This window comes from Tursiops truncatus, chromosome 18 (genome assembly GCF_011762595.2).
Source record: "Tursiops truncatus isolate mTurTru1 chromosome 18, mTurTru1.mat.Y, whole genome shotgun sequence".
Classification (NCBI taxonomy): Eukaryota; Metazoa; Chordata; class Mammalia; order Artiodactyla; family Delphinidae; genus Tursiops; species Tursiops truncatus.
In genome coordinates, this window is record NC_047051.1 from 68,324,279 (window position 1) to 68,342,557 (window position 18,279).

An 18,279-nucleotide genomic window follows, 5' to 3' on the forward strand; every position below is an offset into this window, starting at 1 on the left:
TGCTATACGGGCACAGTGTGATGAATTTTCATAAAGTGAACACATCTATATATTTACAGCTTATATGAAGAGGTAGAAGATTAGCACCCAGCAGCCCTCCTCGTGCTCTCTTTTAGTTATTATTTTCCCAAAAGTAACCACTATCCTGACTTCTAACACCAAAGACAGTTTTGCCCGTTTTTGCATATGATATAAATGGAATCATACAATATGTAATTTTGTGTGCACATCTATGTCTGCTTTTGTTTTTGAGATCATGAGTGTAGTTAAATGCAGCATGTTTTCATTGCTGTTTATATTGTATGAATAAACCACAATTTAAAAATTAATTCTAGGGAGATTGAGATTGACATATACGTACTACTATATATAAAATAGGTAACTAATAAGAACCTACTGTATAGCACAGGGAACTCTATTCGCTACTCTGTAATGAACTCTATGAGAATGAAAATCTGAAGAAGAATGAATACATGTATATGTATAACTGAATCACTTTGCTGTACACCTGAAACTAACACAACATTATAAATCAACTATACTCCAATAAAAAATTAATTAAAAAAATAAAAATTCTATTATGTACACTCTCAGCTTAATAGACAGTACCTAAGAGTTTTCATAGACCCCACCAGCACGCAGTGTTAGTTCCAATCACTCTATATTCTTTCCAATATTTGCTACTCTTAGTCTTTTAAGATTTTACTCATTCTAACAAGTGTGTAGTGGTACCTTATTGTAGCCTTAATTTTCATTTTCCTGATGACTAGCGAGGTTGAGCGCCTTTTCTTCTTTTTTTTTTGGCTGCACCACATGGCTTGCAGGATCTTAGTTCCCCCACCAGTGATTGAACCTGGGCCCCCTGGCAGTGGAAGCACGGAGTCCTAACCACTGGACCACTACGGAATTCCCATAGCACCTTTTCTCCTTTTTTTTTTTTTTAACATCTTTATTGGAGTATAATTGCTTTACAATGGTGTGTTAGATTCTGTTTTACAACAAAATGAATCAGTTATATATACACATATGTTCCCATATCTCTTCCCTCTTGCGTCTCCCTCCCTCCCACCCTCCCTATCCTACCCCTCCAGGCGGTCACAAAGCACGGAGCTGATCTCCCTGTGCTATGCGGCTGCTTCCCACTAGCTATCTACCTTACGTTTGGTAGTGTATATATGTCCATGCCTCTCTCTCGCTTTGTCACACCTTACCCTTCCCCGTCCCCATATCCTCAAGTCCATTCTCTAGTAGGTCTGTGTCTTTATTCCTGTCTTACCCCTAGGTTCTTCATGATATTTTTTTTCCCTTAAATTCCATATATATATGTTAGCATACGGTATTTGTCTTTCTCTTTCTGACTTACTTCACCCTGTATGACAGACTCTAGGTCTATCCACCTCATTACAAATAGCTCAATTTCATTTCTTTTTATGGCTGAGTGATATTCCATTGTATATATGTGCCACATCTTCTTTATCCATTCATCCGAAGATGGGCACTTAGGTTGTTTCCATCTCCGGGCTATTGTAAATAGAGCTGCAATGAACATTTTGGTACATGACTCTTTCTGAATTATGGTTTTCTTAGGGTATATGCCCAGTAGTGGGATTGCTGGGTCATATGGTAGTTCTATTTGTAGTTTTTTAAGGAACCTCCATACTGTACTCCATAGTGGCTGTACCAATTCACATTCCCACCAGCAGTGCAAGAGGGTTCCCTTTTCTCCACACCCTCTCCAGCATTTATTGTTTCTAGATTTTTTGATGATGGCCATTCTGACTGGTGTGAGATGATATCTCATTGTAGTTTTGATTTGCATTTCTCTAATGATTAATGATGTTGAGCATTCTTTCATGTGTTTGTTGGCAGTCTGTATATCTTCTTTGAAGAAATGTCTATTTAGGTCTTCTGACCATTTTTGGATTGGGTTGTTTGTTTTTTTGTTATTGAGCTGCACGAGCTGCTTGTAAATTTTGGAAATTAATCCTTTGTCAGTTGCTTCATTTGCAAATATTTTCTCCCATTCTGAGGGTTGTCTTTTTGTCTTGTTTATGGTTTCCTTTGCTATGCAAAAGCTTTTAAGTTTCATTAGGTCCCATTTGTTTATTTTTGTTTTTATTTCCATTTCTCCAGGAGGTGGGTCAAAAAGGATCTTGCTGTGATTTATGTCATAGAGTGTCCTGCCTATGTTTTCCTCTAAGAGTTTGATAGTTTCTGGCCTTACATTTAGGTGTTTAATCCATTTTGAGCTTATTTTTGTGTATAGTGTTAGGGAGTGATTTAATCTCATACTTTTACATGTACCTGTCCAGTTTTCCCAGCACCACTTATTGAAGAGGCTGTCCTTTCTCCACTGTACATTCCTGCCTCCTTTATCAAAGATAAGGTGACCATATGTGCATGGGTTTATCTCTGGGCTTTCTATCCTCTTCCATTGATCTATCTTTCTGTTTTTGTGCCAGTACCATACTGTCTTGATGACTGTAGCTTTATAGTATAGTCTGAAGTCAGGGAGCCTGATTCCTCCAGCTCCGTTTTTCGTTCTCAAGATTGCTTTGGCTATTCGGGGTCTTTAGTGTTTCCATACAAATTGTGAAATTTTTTGTTCTAGTTCTGTGAAAAATGCCAGTGGTAGTTTGATAGGGATTGCCTTGAATCTGTAGATTGCTTTGGGTAGTAGAGTCATTTTCACGAGTAGAGTCACTTCCAATCCAAGAACATGGTATATTTCTCCATCTATTTGTATCATCTTTAATTTCTTTCATCAGTGTCTTATAATTTTTGGCATACAGGTCTTTTGTCTCCTTAGGTAGGTTTATTCCTAGATATTTTATTCTTTTTGTTGCAATGGTAAATGGGAGTGTTTTCTTGATTTCACTTTCAGATTTTTCATCATTAGTGTATAGGAATGCAAGAGATTTCTGTGCATTAATTTTGGATCCTGCAACTTTACTCAATTCATTGATTAGCTCTAGTAGTTTTCTGGTAGCATCTTTAGGATTCTCTATGTATAGTATCATGTCATCTGCAAACAGTGACAGCTTTACTTCTTCTTTTCCGATTTGGATTCCTTTTATTTCCTTTGCTTCTCTGATTGCTGTGGCTAAAACTTCCAAAACTATGTTGAAAATAGTGGTGAGAGTGGGCAACCTTGTCTTGTTCCTGATCTTAGTGGAAATGCTTTCAGTTTTTCACCACTGAGGACGATGTTGGCTGTGGGTTTGTCATATATGGCCTTTATTATGTTGAGGAAAGTTACCTCTATGCCTACTTTCTGCAGGGTTTTTATCATAAATGGGTGTTGAATTTTGTCGAAAGCTTTCTCTGCATCTATTGAGATGATCATATGGTTTTTCTCCTTCAATTCGTTAATATGGTGTATCACGTTGATTGATTTGCGTATATTGAAGAATCCTTGCATTCCTGGAATAAACCCCACTTGATCATGCTGTATGATCCGTTTAATGTACTGTTGGATTCTGTTTGCTAGTATTTTGTTGAGGATTTTTGCATCTATGTCCATCAGTGATATTGGCCTGTAGTTTTCTTTCTTTGTGACATCCTTGTCTGGTTTTGGTATCAAGGTGATGGTGGCCTCAAAGAATGAGTTTGGGAGTGTCCCTCCCTCTGCTATATTTTGGAAGAGTTTGAGAAGGATAGGTGTTAGCTCTTCTGTAAATGTTTGACAGAATTCGCCTGTGAAGCCATCTGGTCCTGGGCTTTTGTTTGTTGGAAGATTTTTAATCACAGTTTCAATTTCAGTGCTTGTGATTGGTCTGTTCATATTTTCTATTTCTTCCTGATTCAGTCTTGGCAGGTTGTGCATTTCTAAGAATTTGTCCATTTCTTTGATGTTGTCCATTTTATTGGCATAGAGTTGCTTGTAGTAATCTCTCATGATCTTTTGTATTTCTGCAGTGTCAGTTGTTACTTCTCCTTTTTCATTCTAATTCTATTGATTTGAGTCTTCTCCCTTTTTTTCTTGATGAGTCTGGCTAATGGTTTATCAATTTTGTTTATCCTTTCAAGGAACCAGCTTTTAGTTTTATTGATCTTTGCTATCGTTTCTTTCATTTCTTTTTCATTTATTTCTGATCTGATTTTTATGATTTCTTTCCTTCTGCTAACTTTGGGGTTTTTTCGTTCTTCTTTCTCTAATTGTTTTAGGTGCAAGGTTAGGTTGTTTATTCGAGATGTTTCCTGTTTCTTAAGGTAGGATTGTATTGCTGTAAACTTCCCTCTTAGAACTGCTTTTGCTGCATCCCATAGATTTTGGGTCGTCGTGTCTCCATTGTCATTTGTTTCTAGGTATTTTTTGATTTCCTCTCTGATTTCTTCAGTGATCACTTCGTTATTAAGTAGTGTATTGTTTAGCCTCCATGTGTTTGTATTTTTTACAGATCTTTTCCTGTAATTGATATCTAGTCTCATAGCGTTGTGGTCAGAAAAGATACTTGATACAATTTCAATTTTCTTAAATTTACCAAGGCTTGATTTGTGACCCAAGATATGATCTATCCTGGAGAATGTTCCATGAGCAGTTGAGAAAAATGTGTATTCTGTTGTTTTTGGATGGAATGTCCTATAAATATCAGTTAAGTCCATCTTGTTTAATGTATCATTTAAAGCTTGTGTTTCCTTATTTATTTTCATTTTGGATGATGTGTCCATTGGTGAAAATGGGGTGTTAAAGTCTCGTACTATGAATGCGTTACTGTCGGTTTCCCCTTTTATGGATGTTAGTATTTGCCTTATGTATTGAGGTGCTCCTATGTTGGGTGCATAAATATTTACAATTGTTCTATCTTCTTCTTGGATTGATCCCTTGATCATTATGTAGTGTCCTTCTTTGTCTCTTCTAATAGTCTTTATTTTAAAATCTATTTTGTCTGATATGAGAATTGCTAGTCCAGCTTTCTTTTGTTTTCCATTTGCATGAAATATCTATTTCCATCCCCTCACTTTCAGTCTGTATGTGTCTCTAGGTCTGAAGTGGGTCTCTTGTAGACAGCAAATATATGGGTCTTGTTTTTGTATCCATTCAGCCAATCTGTGTCTTTTGGTGGGAGCATTTAGTCCATTTACATTTAAGGTAATTTTCAATATGTTTGTTCCTATTCCCATTTTCTTAATTGTTTTGGGTTCGTTATTGTAGGTCTTTTCCTTCTCTTGTGTTTCTTGCCTAGAGAAGTTCCTTTAGCAGTTGTTGTAGAGCTGGTTTGGTGGTGCTGAACTCTCAGCTTTTGCTTGTCTGTAAAGGTTTTAATTTCTCCATCAAATCTGAATGAGATCCTTGCTGGGTAGAGTAATCTTGGTTGCAGGTTTTTCTCCTTCATCGCTTTCAATATGTCCTGCCACTCCCTTCTGGCTTGCAGAGTTTCAGCTGAAAGATCAGCTGTTAACCTTATGGGGATTCCCTTGTGTGTTATTTGTTGTTTTTCCCTTGCTGCTTTTAACATGTTTTCTTTGTATTTAATTTTTGACAGTTTGATTAATATGTGTCTTGGCATATTTCTCCTTGGATTTATCCTGTATGGGACTCTCTGTGCTTCCTGGACTTGATTAACTATTTCCTTTCCCATATTAGGGAAGTTTTCAACTATAATCTCTTCAAATATTTTCTCAGTCCCTTTCTTTTTCTCTTCTTCTTCTGGAACCCCTATAATTCAAATGTTGGTGCATTTAATATTGTCCCAGAGGTCCCTGAGACTGTCCTCAGTTCTTTTCATTCTTTTTTCTTTATTCTGCTCTGCAGTAGTTATTTCCACTATTTTACCTTCCAGGTCACTTATCCATTCTTCTGCCTCAGTTATTCTGCTATTGATCCCATCTAGAGTATTTTTAATTTCATTTATTGTGTTGTTCATCATTGTTTGTTTCATCTTTAGTTCTTCTATGTCCTTTTTAAATGTTTCTTGCATTTTGTCCATTCTATTTCCAAGATTTTGGATCATCTTTACTATCATTATTCTGAATTATTTTTCAGGTAGACTGCCTATTTCCTCTTCATTTGTTAGGTCAGGTGGGTTTTTATCTTGGTCCTTCATCTGCTGTGTGTTTTTCTGTCTTCTCATTTTGCTTATCTTACTGTGTTTGGGGTCTCCTTTTTGCAGGCTGCAGGTTCGTAGTTCCCGTTGTTTTTGGTGTCTGTCCCCAGTGGCTAAGGTTGGTTCAGTGGGTTGTGTAGGCTTCCTGGTGGAGGGGACTAGTGCCTGTGTTCTGGTGGATGAGGCTGGATCTTGTCTTTCTGGTGGGCAGGTCCACGTCTGGTGGTGTGTTTTGGGGTGTCTGTGGACTTATTATGATCTTAGGCAGCCTCCCTGCTAATGGGTGGGGTTGTGTTCCTGTCTTGCTAGTTGTTTGGCATAAGATGTCCAGCACTGTAGCTTGCTGATCGTTGAGTGAAGCTGGGTGCTGGTGTTGAGATGGAGATCTCTGGGAGATGTTCGCCGTTTGATATTATGTGGAGCTGGGATGTCTCTTGTGGACCAGTGTCCTGAAGTTGGCTCTCCCACGTCAGAGGCACAGCACTGACTCCTGGCTGGAGCACCAAGAGCCTTTCATCCACACGGCTCAGAATAAAAGGGAGAAAAAGTAGAAAGAATTAGTAGAAGTAGAAAGAAAGAAAGAAAGGAGGGAGGGAGGGAGGGGGGTAGAAAGGAAGGAAAGAAGGAGGGAAAGAAGAAAAAAAAGAAAGAAGATAAAGTAAAATATAATAAAGTAAGATAAAATATAATAACGTTATTAAAATAAAAAAATTATTAAGAGAAAAAAAAAAAAACGGACGGATAGAACCCTAGGACAAATAGTGGAAGCAAAGCTATACAGACAAAATCTCACACAGAAGCATACACATACACACTCACAAAAAGAGGAAAAGGAGAAAAAATCATAAATCTTGCTCTCAAAGTCCACCTCCTTAATTTGGGGTGATTTGTTGTCTGTTCAGGTATTCCACAGAGGCAGGTACATCAAGTTGATTGTGGAGCTTTAATCCGCTGCTTCTGAGGCTGCTGGGAGAGATTTCCCTTTCTCTTCTTTGTTCGCACAGCTCCCGGGGCTCACCTTTGGATTTGGCCCCGCCTCTGCGTGTAGGTCGCTGGAGGGCGTCTGTTCTTCGCTCAGACAGGAAAGGGTTAAAGGAGCAGCTGCTTCGGGGACTCTGCCTCACTCAGGCCGCGGGGGAGGGAGGGGCACGGAGTGCGGGGGCGGGCCTGCGGCGTCAGAGGCCGGCGCCACGTCGCGCTGGCGTGACGTTGCATCAGCCTGAGGAGCGATGTGCGTTCTCCCGGGGAAGTTTTCCCTTTATCCCGGGACACTGCCAGTGGAGGGCTGCACAGGCTCCCCGGAAGGGAGGTGTGGAGAGTGACCTGTGCTCGCACACAGGCTTCTTGGTGGCGGCAGCAGCAGCTTTCGCGTCTCATGCCTGTCTCTGGGGTCCGCGCTTTTAGCCGCAGCTCGCGCCCGTCTCTGGAGCTCCATTAAGCAGCATTCTTAATCACCTCCAGGTACGTGGGGGGTTTCTTGCCTTTTGGGAGGTCTGAGGTCTTCTGACAGCGTTCAGTAGGTGTTCTGTAGGAGTTGTTCCACGTGTAGATGTATTTCTGGTGTATCTGTGGGGAGGAAAGTGATCTCCGCGTCTTACTTTTCCGCCGTCTTCCCAGAAGCCCACGTTTTCTTTATTGCCAATTTGGATACCATCTTTTGTGAAGCACCTATTTAAGTCTTTTGCGAAGCACCTATTTAAGTCTTCTGCGCAATTTTCTGTTTTTTATATTTCTTTGTAAGAATACTTTAAACAGTCAGGATTTAAATCTTATTTATTTATTTTTAATTTATAATTTTTAGCTGTGTTGAGTCTTCGTTGCTGCACGCGGGCTTTCTCTAGTTGCGGCGAGCGGGGGCTACTCTTCGTTGCAGTGCGAGGGCTTCTCATTGTGGTGGCTTCTCTTGTTGTGGAGCAAGGGCTCTAGGCGTGCAGACTTAAGTAGTTGTGGCTCTCGGGCTCTAGAGCCCAGGCTCAGTAGTTGTGGCATGCATGCTTAGTTGCTCAATGTCATGTGAGATCTTCCCGGACCAGGGCTTGAACCTGTGTCACCTGCATTGGCAGGTGGATTCTTAACCACTGTGCCACCAGGGGAGTTCGGATTTAAATCTTTTGACAATTATGTTTTGCAGATATATTCTCCCATTTTGTATTTTGGCATTTTATTTACTTGTATTTGGCATTTTATTTACTTAATGTCAATTTTTGATATACAGAATTTCCTAATTTTAATACAGTCAAAATTTATAAATATTCTTCTTTAGGGTTAGTGGTTTAAGCACCTATTCAAGAAATCCTGGCTATCCCACAAGAGAATAAATATGTTCTCCTATGATAGTTTCTAGAACTTTGAAATTTTACTTTTCACATTTGGATCTATAATCTAATAGGAATTGATTTTTGCTTATGGTGTGACGTAGGGGTCAAGATTAATGTTTTCTTCCATGTGGATATCCAGTTGATCCTATACTTAACCTACTTTGCTTGCTAATAGCAGTGGATTGATAACAGTGGTGATAATGAGAATTTTCAGGATAATACTCAGGAAACCATATCACAATAAAATAAAACTAAAATAAAATCTAGCAAACAGTAAAGACTGGGTGGTTGGCTATGAATGGACGACATTTGGGGACATATATTAACATACCTTCAAAATTATTCCCCATGTGGCTGGGAAAGGACATAGGACCTCTTTCTGAAGAATAACCTGACTTTAATTCATCATACTTGGTATCCCTGTGAGCATAACATTACACAGGTATTCAGAATTTATAACCATACATAGTCTCATTCCTTCCCTGCAATTTGCTCTTTTACACTATAGGATATCCTTTACTTCAGTCTAAGGTTAATACTCTATTTCCAAGCTTTATGCAGAATCAAACAATTTATCATTCTTTGTACCCTATTGTGAGAGATGAAGGAAAAAAACTCTTCTACAAAAATGCACAAAGAAAAGAATTTTAAATTCTATTTTGCTTATCAGTTCAAGAGAGTGTATCCACTATTCTTTTTTATTGAATTTGGAATTGCTATGGTGTAATACATTAAAATTCCCCAGTGTATTATTAGAACAGTCTATTAAATTATGTTTCTAAGAGATGTATCCATGTCTTTTCATATGAATATTATGTAAAACTATGGTTACATATTTCATTTGCTCACTATAGTGTGACTTGCAGGGGTACAGTTTGTCTCTGAGCATTTAAAAACTAGTTACAGGCTAGTGGATCAGATCAGAGAACAAAAGAGTTGAGAGTTGATAAATTGTTGCTTTTTATTGAGGATAATAAATGTGAATGCATGTTTTGAATATCTTCATGACTCTTGCATATCAAGGGGCTAGAGGAAGCTTACATAGAATTTATTTATTTTTGGCTGTGTTGGGTCTTCGTTGCTGCGTGCGGACTTTCTCTAGTTGCAGCGAGCGGGGACTACTCTTCGTTGTGGTGTGTGGGCTTCTCACTGCGGTGGCTTCTCTTGTTGTGGAGCATGGGCTCAGTAGTTGTGGCACATAGGCTTAGTTGCTCCGTGGCATGTGGGATCTTCCCGGACCAGGGCTTGAACCCGTGTCCCCTGCGTTGGCAGGCAGATTCTTAACCACTGTGCCACAGGGAAGCCCAGCTTACATAGAACTTAAAGTGAGAACTTTTGACTGTCCATGGTAGGGGATCCCTTCCTGAAGGGGGGATCCTTCAGGAAGGAGTTGACATGTGGGTGTGTGGTGCTTTGTCACAGAGTGAGAGGGGTTGGGAAGCCCCAGTGCAGGGGCATGGAATTTTAGCCCTACTTTAAGTTAAGTTGAGCTACATGTGATAAGAAAAAGTGATCTGTAGCTTTTCCCATCAAAAAGAATCTTCGGTGACTTCAAGAAATCTACTCACCTGGTCAGAATTCGGGCATTAATTCCCAGAAAGACTAAAAAGGAGCTTGCAAAGGAAGTGGGAGAATTAAAAAGGAGGGAGGTTCTTCTTTCTCAAGAGGTCTGAGGAGCCATGTCTCTGTTGAATGGCATGTGTTGAATTTGATTCAGTGTTTTTGCTGTCTTTCCTGGAGCAGACATCAATATGGAGTGTAAAATTAGGGATGACATTGATCTTGGACTTGGTTCATGTATGTATCAACCACAAACTCCATGCCCCATCACATCTCCCAAATGAAAAATCAAAAATTAACTCTGTTCAGCAAGTCTTCTCTAAAATCTGTGATCTGTAATTTTATCTGGGCAATGAAAAATTCAACTGTTTGCTTCTTTTAAAGTCATATTCTATTAGAGCTTTCTTTTACCTTCCAAAATTCTTACCTTGATCACATTTCTTCTCATATCTGTGGCTCTTTCCCCAGCTGACTTTCCAATTCATTAAAAACAAAAGCCCCGGGCTTCCCTGGTGGCACAGTGGTTGAGAGTCCGCCTGCCGATGCAGGGGACATGGGTTCGTGCCCCGGTCCGGGAGGATCCCACATGCCGCGGAGCGGCTGGGCCTGTGAGCCATGGCCGCTGAGCCTGCGCGTCCAGAGCCTGTGCTCCGCAGCGGGAGAGGCCACAGCAGTGAGAGGCCTGCGTACTACAAAAAAAAAAAAAAAAAAGCCCCAAGAGTCCTATATATCTCCCAAATGTGCCTTTGCGCCCCCTCCCCCTTTATTTGCTTAATTTAAATTTATCTTACTTTTCAACATGACATACAACTCTAGGTACATCTGTTTTCATACAGAATTGTGATCTGACAGATATTTACCGTAGGATTAAGTTTTGCAATTGTTCTTTCGACTGTGTCTTTGCTTCATTGTACCTTGACATGCAGCCTTGAATTCTTCTGCTAGCATTTCACATGTAATTATTTTAGTTGTCTCTGAAATATTATGCCTGGAGTGAACATACCTTAGCCTCGTGGAATAATATACAAATATGTTTTTTGAGGTCCATGCCTAATAAAACTGCAGCTGTCTATTCACTGGGGGAAGAAAGGAGCTACAGCTCTTGAATAGGAGCAAAGTGATAGAATTATTATTATTTAGGGATGAAATGAGCTACAGGTGCAGAATATACGAAAATAATTTTTGTTACCTGCATTCAAAATGCAGTTCTGCTGATAGAGTCTTTAGACAATGTTTCCAGGGCAGCGAACTTCTGTTCTCTCCGGGAATTGGAGAGAAAAAAATCAGAAACCTTGGACCTTTCTACTGCTGTCTCCCTAAATGAGTCCTCTGTATACATAAAGACATTTTACAAGGACACTGAGTGTGAGTTTCACTGGAGAACCACCGAATCAATTACCAATGGAATATATTTAGTTGTAGTCATATGTCTAAGAAGGAGCAGTCATGTAATTGAGTAATAATAGCAATATCTTTCCCAGGGAATATTCAAATCAAACAATAAACAGAGCTTCTGTAGGTTTCTCTATGCATTTCTTCTGGCTGTTAGATTTAGGAAGTTTTTGCTGTGTGCGGACATAGGGCTGATGCACGTTTCAAAGCTTCCAAAGGATTAAAAAACATAATTCCCAAGCAGTTATGAGGAAGCCTGTTGTCTCCACTGCTCAACTTTGAAGGACAAAAGTTACTTCTTAGAGAGAGACGGGGACACCCACCTGCTCAGCGTCCTTTTGCCTCAGAGCACAGCTCATGAAGATGTGCTTTGGGGCCTGTCCCGCTGGGGTCTGTCCTGCTGGGTAATATAGACTCACTGGGTGGTATCTGGGGGCACCATATTAGAGGTTTGACTGACCACAGGAGCTGGAACTGTTCTCTCAGCCAAGCTTGCCAGTGAGCACAAATATCTGTTTCTGGAAGGAACACCAGGGAGAATTGCTTGCTTGATTTGAAGGTACCACTTCCCAGTGAACAATTGAGCATTTCTCTGAAATTTTTTGCTCACTTCTTAGCTTTTGCTTCCCCTTTACCTCATTTACCACCTCTTAAAATAGGCTAGATGAGGGCTTCCGTGGTGGCGCAGTGGTTGAGAGTCCGCCTGCCGATGCAGGGAACACAGGTTCGTGCCCCGGTCCGGGAAGATCCCACATGCCACGGAGCGGCTGGGCCCGTGAGCCATGGCCGCTGAGCCTGCGCACTCGGAGCCTGTGCTCCGCAACGGGAGAGGCCACAACAGTGAGAGGCCCGCGTACCACAAAAAAAAAAAAAAAAAAATAGGCTAGATGAAAATTTTAACTTCTCTGTAAAGATATTTTCTCCAAGCCCTTCAGCTAGAAATATTTTCTCTCATTTCTAAACTCATATAACATTAAAAAAAATACTTTTCCTAGTGGCCCTTATGATGTTCTGTCTACTTGAGGACTCCTGGGTATCCTTCAAAACCCATATCAAATATCCCCTCACAATTAGGCCTTTACTTACCCTCCTGTGTTTCCATTTCATTTCCATATGCCCTGTTATAGATCTTAAGATGCTAAACAGTGAAATGTATTTCCTTTTGTATTCCAGGCCCCAGCTCATTGCCCAGAGAGCAAACATTTTTGAGGTCATCGTCGTCTCTTCCCCTTATTAGAAAATAAACCCCTTAAACTTAAGCTTGTGGAATGAACTTCCATTTAGTTATTAGCAAAACTGACCATTTATACTACGTATGCTCAGATCCATTCTACTCTGCCTCTACTTTGGTCTTCATCCTCTCACAGATGGAAGATCCTGCAGGGTGTGTTTCCCAAGCTCCCACATAAACTGGCTTCCATTTGGTTTGGCCAATGGGAGATACTGATGGGAGGTATAAGGTGGGAGAGAAGGAGAAATCAAGGGAATTTCCCCTCCACTCTCTACCTTGGGGGACCTCTTCACCAGAAACTATGTCTTGTCTGTGGCTCTAGCTCCTGGTGGAGTCCAGCTTCTGCTATGAGACTGAAAGGTCCTCGTAGACCCAGCATCTACCAGATGAGCCCAGTTCCTGGGATACAGTAGCACTGCTTCTGTTCCAGAAGCTGAAGAATAGCAGAGGATTCCTGCTGTAGATAATTTCTGGGTTCCCTCACTATCCCCTTTTGGCTTCTTATTTTCTCCTTTACCTGTGGGACCAGTTCTCCATTTTAGAATTACCTAGAGTGGTTATTCTTTTTCTGACTATACCCTGGCTAAATCACCAGTCCTTGTTTTTCTCAGGCTTATCTTGGCCTTCGACTAAAATTTATTGGGTTTTTTTGTTTGTTTCTTTTCTTTTCTTTCTTTTTTTTTTTTTTAATTTTGGCCATGCCGCGTGGCTTGTGGAATCTCAGTTCCCCAGCCAGGGATTGAACCCAGGCCACGGCAGCGAAAGTGCTGAATCCTAACCACTAGACCACCAGGGAACTCCTTTTTTAAAAATATATATTGTTTATCTGCTCTCTTTTGAGCATTGTGATAGGAGGCTGAAAGATAAATAAGCATCTTCAAGGGACAGATATTTCAATGAGGGAAACAGATATGTTTTTTTGGTGTGTGTATAAAGAAAAAATCTGAAAGCAATGAATTCTGAATAGTGGAATCTGCTAAGACTTCATAGAGATGAGCCTTGAAAGATGAGTAGAATTTTGACAAGTTAAGACTCAAGGAGGGGAGGAAATGGTAACGGTGGCTCTTTGTAGAAGAACTGTACAGGTAAAGGAAGAGCTACATGGAGGTGCCTGGTGTGTTTGGGGGCAATGTGAGTGGTCTGGTGTAGCTGGAGGGTAGGGTATTAGGAAGTTATATTAGGAGACAAGGATAATGGGTGTGGCTATACACAGATGACTCTTCAAGTTACATCTGCAGCTCACGTCTTCCCCTTAAGTTCCAGATCCACATCTCCGCCTGCATACTGGACATTTCCATCTCACACTCAACATGTCCAATACTGAAATCATCTGCCCACATGATCATCCCACATGCCCTCCAGTCTTGTCCTCTTCCAGTCCCTGCATCACTCTGAAGCAGCACGATCCTTCCAGAATGCAGGTCTGACCATGTCCCTTCTGTGGCCCATCACTGCTCTCAGGTGAGTCCAGATCCCTTAGCATGAGTCACAAGACCCTTCAGGAATTGGCTCCTGCTTGCCTTTCCAGTTTTAGGTCTTACCACTCTTTCCCTTGAAATCTCCCATACAACCTTAGTAAATCCTTTGCAGTTACCAAAAATGATAATGCTCTTGACCTTTGTTCAAAACTGTGCGCTGTGTCTTGAATTCTCAACTGCCTTCCCTCTGGTCAAGTGATCAGCTTTTCTGATGCATTGGGAACAAGCTCAGGTGTCATCAGTGAGTTGATCTGGATGCTCCTCCTATGTGTTTTGGAGCACACGGCTTATGCCACTCATAGCACTTCTCACACTGTACTATAATTTCCTGTCTACTCTGTTAGCATGTAAGAAACTCAAAGACAGAGGCTACATCTCATTCATGATTGGATTTCCAGTGCCTAGCCCAGGACATGTCACTCAGTAGAGTTGAATACGTATTTGTAGAATGAACGAATGAATTGAATGAAAGGTGGGCTGGGCTCAGGTTGTGGATAATCCTGAAAAAATCAATCAGCATATTTTCACTTTCCTTGGTGTACAACAGGGAACTATTTATTGTTTTTTTGTTTGTTTTTGTTTTTTTGAGGAGGGAGGTAATTCCATCAGAACCATTCTTTGGCAGATTAGCTCTAGAATGAGTGCCAAGATTGGATGGGGTGGAAGAGGGTAAAGTCAGAAGAACTAGGTATAAGCCATTGTATGGTACAGGTGAGAGATAGTGCACTGAAGTTCAGCGGGGCTAATGGGAACATTGAGAAATACAATCAGTGAGAAAGGGTCACAAATGATATAAAGAAGTGGGAAGAATCAAGGTGATGTGGAGATTTCTAGGCTGCTTGAGTGCGTAAATGATGGTGCTTCTTTCCCACGACAGAGGAAGACAGAGTATGAGGAAGCTCTAGCTGCTCAGCTGTAAGGATCAAGCAGGCTGATGCTCAGCTGGGATGGCTCTAGGGTTATGGATACATTGAAATACTGAAATATTTCTATGGCAAATAGCTTCCATCACAAGTCCCATGCCATTGAAACCCCCCAACCATCATCACCTCCTCTGGGTCCCTTGATCCACTCATAATTTATTAATAGGTGGAAGTGGTGGCTCCGTTGCTGTAGCAGGAATCAGTTCTGGTTGGGAAGTGCCCATGCTATAACAGTTTTTAAATATTTTGAATATCACCCTTGCAACCATGATTGAAGTAAGAGAAGAAAAAAAAGAAAACATAGAAATATATGTCTTAGAAGGATACTGAGGTGTCTTAGTCAGCTTGGTCTGCCATAAAAAGGCCCACGGACTGGGTGGCTTAAGCAACAGAATTTTACTTTCTCACTATTCTGGAGGCCAGAAGTCCAAGCTCAAGATATTGGCAGGGTTGGTTTCTTCTGAGGCCTCTCTCATTGACTTATAGATGGTCACCTTCTCCCTGTATCCTCACATGGTTGTCCCTCTGTGTGTGTCTGTGTCCTAATCTCCTCTTCTCGTAAGGACATGTCATGATGGATTAGGGCCCACCTCAGTGACCTCATTTAATCTTAATTAACTCTGTAAACACCTCATTTCCAAATAAAGTCACATTCTGAGTTACTGGGGGGTTAGGAGTTCAACATATAGTTTTGGGGAGGGGCACAATTTAGCCCATAACAGGATGCAAAAGACTAGAACATAAATTCAAACCACATGGGCAAAAACAGGTTCAAAAACAAAATGCAGCATCAGAAAAGTTGAGAAGATGGGTATGAGGAAGGTGGCCAGGAGGAGTTTAGGACCTAGAGTGCCACGTGGAGGGGTTCGATAGACCCCCAATGTTTTCCTTGACTGTAGGGGGTCAAGAACTATTTGAATACAGAGCAATGGAGATGCTGATCTAGTGGCTCTGGATTCTACCAAGAGGAAGGTGCCTTCAGGACTTGCACTTAATTTCCAGGAAGCTGTTGGGGGTCAGGGTTTGAGCTGAGAAGGGAGATCTTCTCTCGAGCACAGAGGTACAAGTTAGCCACATTCAGATGCTGCTGGATCCTGCCTCCACCCCCAACAGTCTGGGGGTCCGTCTTGGGAAATTGGACCACTTCTGGCTTGCTCCAGGGGCTCTCATCAGCTGCCATAAACATTATGCTTAGTGGGGACCTACTGTCTGTCAATTAATGTCATCCTGAAATAACAAGCTAGGGCTTCCTGTGAGTCAGCCATCTCCCTCCACTTAGAGATGCTGCCTGAAGGGTCTAAATTCAGAACCGTTATTCCTTCCTGGTGTCCGGGGCATGAGAAACTCAAGCCCTCCCATTTCCCCTCATTGTTGCTGGCAGGGTAATGCCATGAAGATTTCCCTTTTAACTTAGCAATGTCTTATTTGACAAGCGTCTAGATCACCCTCACTCACCCTTGTTTTCTTGAGCAGAAGAGAGAAAACAGATCAAGCATTGATACTTCAGCCCTGTGGAAAAGTGGCAAAGATTTCACTATGTTATATTTAGATCCACAATTTGCCTGAGGAAGATAATTGGGAAATTACATTGCCTGGTTGGACAGTCAGCAGTCCTTCTGTTTCTGTCTGGTCATGCAGTCTCTTAAATGTTCAGGGCTTCTATACCTTCAGGCACTTATGATTAGTTTAAAAAATTGGAAGATTCTGTGCATAAACTGCCTGAAATTTTGAGATAAGTCAAAAGGGGAAGGGAAATTTCTTGAAGTAACTGGTTGTTACGTTTTCCACATTGCCTTTCTGTTCTTTTTAAAACATCTTTATTGGAGTATGATTGCTTTACAATGGTGTGTTAGTTTCTGCTGTATAACAAAGTGAATCAGCTATACGTATACATATATCCCCATATCCCCTCCCTCCTGCATCTCCCACATTGCCTTTCTAACCTACTCTGTTGAAAGAGTTAAGTTTTCGGATCGTAGAAGTCCACGGCTATGAACGTTATTTCAGATAAAGAGACATGATAAGTCTCCATTGCACCTAGGGGGATTCGTGGGAGGTCAGCAGCCTCCATCCCGCCCCACTGTGGCTGCGGGGGAAGCGGGCAGAGAAGACAGGACTTGCCCACAGCACACCTGAAGTTGTACAGGGAAGTGTTAGTTGGAATTTTTCAGTATTAGATTTTCTGGGGACTCCATTCAGCCAACCCTTTGAAAAAGGGAATAAATCCTTTCTGTATAGGAGCAAACTGGAAAAGAAATGTCTTCTCAAGTAAGGTCATTTCTGAAATTGAGGAACATGAATATAAAGTGTTATATTAGTCTGCTCAGGCTGCCATAACAAGGTACGACAGATTAGGTGGCTTAACCCACAGAAATTCATTTCCTTGTGATTCTGGAGGTTGGAAGTGTAAGATCAAGGTGTCCGTAGGGTTGATTTCTTCGGAGTCTTCTCTTCTTGGCATGAGGATGGCCGTCTTCTCCCTGTGTCTTCACATGGTCCTGCCTCTGCACTTGTCTGGGTCCTAATCTCTTCTTGTAAGGATGCCAGTCCTGTTGGGTTAGGGCCCACCTTCATGACCTCATTTGACCCTAATTACCTCTTTAAAGACCCTATCTCCAAATTCAGTCACATTCTGAAGTCCTTGGGGTTAGGCCTTTAACATGTGAATTTTGGGGACACAATTCAGCCCATAAGAGATGTGTATCTTATTTTCCAAAATAAAATTACAGATGCTTTTACTCTTATTCCTTCTTCCTTTTTCACATCTCTGAATTTCCTGTGTCAGCTTAGATGATAGTAATTCAAATTGTCAGCTCTCTTTGTCTCTCTCTCTCTCTCACACACACACATACACATTCTTTCCTTCTTCCAAACCATTTTCTTGTTAAGAAGCAAAAATGCATTCTTCTTTCATATACAACTTCCTACCCATTTCTCAATGGGTGCTGGCACCAAAGGCAGCCATCTATTCGCTCAAGGCTGACTAAAGCTAAATCTCAATAAGTTCCATGAAAGATCTCTTTTACTATCTCCCTTAAGACATCTCACAGCAGACCCAGGGGGAAGCTGTGGCCCGCCATCAGAGATAGAGACGGCCAGGTTACAGGTTGCTGAAAGAGCCAAGGGTCTGTTCCGTACAAGATGCTTCTGCTCCTCCTTCCTCTGGAGCTGTATTAATTAGAGGAAAACATTTACTGGCTGTTCAGGTTTTCTTGCTGTCATTTCATGCCTATTCTTGCAGATACATAGAGTCATGCCTTCACTCTGCTGCAGATGTGGAAGCTGAGCTGATGATCAGGGACCTAGTGCTCCATTTGACAAATGGTGACA

At 41.2% G+C, this 18,279-nt stretch overlaps 1 long non-coding RNA gene across 2 annotated transcripts in view; it reads left to right on the forward strand.

Moving 5' to 3' along the window:
• Positions 1-7,297: 7,297 nt before the first annotated feature.
• LOC141277069 (uncharacterized) overlaps positions 7,298-18,279 on the forward strand; it is a 78,609-nt gene continuing 67,627 nt past the window's right edge. For both annotated transcript variants that reach the window (XR_012327764.1, XR_012327765.1), the window contains exon 1: positions 7,298-7,508. This is a non-coding gene — a long non-coding RNA (uncharacterized lncRNA). The remainder of the gene's footprint in view (positions 7,509-18,279) is intronic.